This window comes from Lepus europaeus, chromosome 13 (assembly GCF_033115175.1).
Source record: "Lepus europaeus isolate LE1 chromosome 13, mLepTim1.pri, whole genome shotgun sequence".
Taxonomy (NCBI): Eukaryota; Metazoa; Chordata; class Mammalia; order Lagomorpha; family Leporidae; genus Lepus; species Lepus europaeus.
In genome coordinates this window covers 48,957,368-48,961,657 of record NC_084839.1, presented here as the reverse complement: position 1 = coordinate 48,961,657, position 4,290 = coordinate 48,957,368, and the positions used below count along the sequence as shown (strand labels likewise).

Genomic DNA, 4,290 nt, shown 5'->3' with positions numbered 1-4,290 from the left:
TCTATCTCTCTCTCCCTGTCCCCTCTCTCTTGTCATCTCTTTCTCTAAAAAACAAATGAGTATGCTTCCTCTTGTTTTCCATACTATTACCCTCATCACTTTGGCTGAAAGAATAAATCTTTTGTAAATGTTCTTATGTGAAAAGACTATGTTCCTTCACTTAAGAGAACAGTAAGATCAATTCTATCATTAATCATAATGCAATTCACCTCAGTTATCACCCAGACGCCATAATGAGTGTGCCAGGTAAAAAGTGAGGTATTCAAAATATTAAGCCTACATGTACTAATGAATCAAGAGAGATGTCAGACATTGCCCTGGAAGGAGTCCTGGAAGCCTGTTGTGCCTCATGATGCCCTTTTATGTTTGCTAAATCCAAAAAGCAATGAAGTCTCAGGGAAAATCATGGGGAGGTTGAGAGTGTGAGAAAAGGGACCACAGAGGACACTGTGGGAGCTCAGGGTAATGACTATTTACAAAATGTGGAACTATTTCAGCCTGTTAGCAATTAGGATGAGCATTCTGAAAGGCCATACCAAAAACACGTCTTGCGAACTGTTTGTAATAATCACATTTTTATCAACACATGAATTTGTTTATAATTTAATCTGACCTCATTTTTTGATCCTCTCTGACTCCCAAAGTTTTTAAAAAAATTATGTATTTATTTGAAAGTTGGAACTACAGAGAGGGAAAGATAGAGATCTTCTATCTGCTGGTTTGTTTTCCAGATGGCCACAGCAATCAGCACTGGGCCAGGCTGAAACCGGGAGCTTCATCTGGGTCTCCCATGTCTGTGGCAAGGACCCAAAAACTTAGGCTATCTTCCACTGTTTTCCCAGGCTATTAGCAGGAAGTTGGATTGAAAGTGGGGTATCCAGGAAACAAACCAATGGATGTGGGATACCTGGCAACAAAGACAGAAACTTTACTGAATATATCACAATGCTGGCCCTAGTTACTCCCAAAATTTCAAATAATATATTTATTTTCATTTAGTTGAAAGGCAGAACAGCGGGGGGGGGGGGGGTAGAGAATCTTCTTTCTACTGTTTCACTCCCCAAATTCCCTCAACAGCCAGGGCAAAGTCAGACAAAAGACAAAAACCTGGAATTCCATCTGGGTCTCTTGCATAGTTGGCAGCGATGCAGTTACTTGAGTCACCACCTGCTGTCTCCCAGTGTGTACAGCAGTAGGAAGCTGGATGGGAAAGTGGCGCTGGGACACAAGCCCAGGAAATCTGATATGGGATGGCTTAAGGTGCTGTTCCACTACGTCCACCCTGCACCCACAGTGCTCTTTGAAATTTACCACCAGAAAACCCCCTTGACCCAGAAGAACTTTGAAAATGCGCCGTGTGTGCCAGCTTTCCCCTGTAGCCTATTTAAGTCAAAATGGTTTTGGTCTGTCTCTTTCTTAGGTGTGCATCATCCACAACACTCTAGAAGGGTAATTTTGCTCCTGGCCCCAAGTGGCTTTTTCTAACAAATTTTCTACCTTGTACGTGAAATCCCCAGCTTCTCGGAGCTGCTGAGTTTGCATTCTACTGTTTAATAGGCCTCATTGTTGCCGCATACTGACCACTTGCACAAAACCTGCCATTATTGAAAACTGAAAAAATGCTTGCCTTTTTGATCTCTACCAGTATCTCTCTCTCTCTTTTCGAGATCCTAAATGTTACAATTTATTCCATCTTAATGATTACAGACATTACAGCGCAGCGCAGGTAAACAAGGCCCAAAAAAGCAAATACCTTTCCCCCTTATATAACCAGAAGCAGCATGTGGCATTTTTAGGTTCTGTAGTTGGCTTAATTTAATGACTCGGGTTGAACGCTGGCCAGAGCAAATCTGCAATTTAGGTTCCTCTTTCATGACTATGCCACATATCTTCATTTCTGAGATAGAGTGTGAGCTCTGAAATGGTGATCACTGCCACATTCCTGAAGGTTTCACCTCTCACTCTGACATCTTTTGTTAAGGCAGGGAACTGTTCCTCTATACCCAAAGCATTGATCAAACCATTGTGCCCAGATTGCTTGTTAGAGTACTAGCTTCCTGAGAGAAAGAGACACCCTAGCCAATTGCTCTGATGAAGAGTGACCCCAGTACAGGGTATGTCATATCATTCACAACAAAACTCAAGAGGGCAGGCAACCTTGAGCATCTGACTAGTTTATCATTATTTCCCTACAAGGCACATTTAAAGATGATGCTAGGCCAACTCTTGCTCCCGTAGTCCCAATAAATTGTGAGTTCCTGCAAGATGCTGGAGCAAGTGAAAGATCATCTCAAAGCAGAGTGGCGGTTGGTTCGTCATCTTTTACAAGTGAGGAAGATAACAAAGGGAGGAAAGCACTCTTTCCTAAACTCTGCATCAAGCCCAGGGGCTATTTCACAATCTAAGTGGACACACTGCAGGGCCCTCAGTTTCCTGATTGGAGGGGTACCACTGCAAGGTCAAGAAGGGTTTTCAGGCTGTTCCTTGCTATGGCGCATGAACTCCAGTCCTTCAATAAGAATCTCTCCTTTATTGCTTTGTGAACGCACTGCTGGTAACGGTTGAAGAGGTTGGTGCATGGATCCCCAGAGCCGCCCTCCTCGAGGAACTTCTCAGCAAACCAGTGACTGAAGCACTGGTCATACTCACCACTGCATGTCTGTACAAGCCTCCCCAATGCTGTTCAAGGCACTGGCTGCCCAGTATCTCTTTTTAGTCTTGGTGACTTAACACAGGTCATCCATCCAACAGTTTGGCCACTCTGTTCTTGGCTCTCCTCATTAACATTTTCTTTCTCTGGTTTGTAAAGTCATTTTATGATCCTACCAGTTATCAGGCCAAAGTACTGGGAGTTATCCTTGGTTTTCCCTAACATGTTCCATTCCACTCCTCATATCCAGTTCATTAACAGGTTAGCTTTAACTTCCAATATGATCTTTCAGCATCTCTCAAATACCTTGAACCTTTCAATTTTAAAAAAATACTTATTTATTTGAGAGGCAGAGCTACAGAGAAGCAGAGGCAGAGAGACAGAGAGGAAGAGAGGGGTCTTCCATCCGCTGGTTCACTCCCCAGATGGCTGCAACAGCCAGAGCTGGGCCGATCTGAAGCCAGGAGCCAGGAGCTTCTTACAGGTCTCTCACACAAGTACAGGGGTCCAAGGACTTGGGCTGTCTTCTACTGATTTCCCAGGACACAGCAGAGATGTGGATTGGAAGTGGAGTAGCCAAGATTCGAACCGGCACCCATATGAGATGCCGGCACTGCAGGAGGTGGCTTTACCCACTATGCCATAGCACTGGCACCAGAATCTTTGATTTTAATTAGTGGCTCCATAACTTCTTATTTGTTTATGTAACAGCTTCACTGCCCTAATGTTTCCACCCTTGTCCCCATAAAGCCTACTTTCCACTCTGCAGCAGCAATGGACTTTGAAAAATGAGTTTTATCAAACACTGTATAATTATCTACAAGGGCCTCCATGATCTGGTCCTTGCCTACTTTTCCCATGTCATTCTATTTATAACTATGCTCTTCATTATTTTTTAAACATAGTGAGCCATTACACTGGTTTCTCAACCTGTCATATCCTTCACTAATATGCTTTTATACTTATCCCCTTCTTATAATTCAGGTATAATCAAATGTTATCTAATCTGGAGACATTTTCTTGACAACGTTAAAAAAAGGAACTTCTTTTTGTCTATCTCCCAACACTGCTTTCTACTCTTAATGGTACTTAGCATTACTTACACAATTTTAAAAAATATTTGTGCTTAAATATGTGTAGACTACATTAATGTAAACATTGTGATGTTCAGTACATTAAAAATCTTTTTTTACTATTTATTTATTTTGAAAGGTAGAGTTACAGACAGAGGGAGTTACAGAGAGAGATCTTCCATCCGCTGGGGCATTTCCCAAATGGCCAAAATGGTCAGAGCTGAGCCAATCTGAAGCCAGCAGCCAGGAGCTTCTTCTGAGTCTCCCATGTGGGTGCAGTGGCCCAAGCACTCAGACCATCCTCTGCTGGTTTCCCTGGTACATTAGCAGAGAGCTGGATCAGAAGTGGAGCAGCTGTCACTCAAACCAGTGCCAATATGGGATGCTGGCACTGCAGGCAGCAGGTTTACCTGCTATGTCACAGCACCGGCCCTGGGACATTAAATATCTTGTACATATAGCTCTACTGTCGAAGAAAATTGTATTGTTGTGGAAAAGTTGATAATATGCGTTGGATAAATGAAAAGTGGTTACAAAGATGAAATGAGAACTTGTATTTGAAGGGGC

The 4,290-nt window shown here is 42.8% G+C and overlaps 1 pseudogene; it reads right to left on the bottom strand.

Annotated features, from left to right (window-relative positions):
- Positions 1–2,459: 2,459 nt before the first annotated feature.
- On the bottom strand, positions 2,460–2,875 carry LOC133772326 (TP53-regulated inhibitor of apoptosis 1-like; annotated as a pseudogene).
- Positions 2,876–4,290: the final 1,415 nt, after the last annotated feature.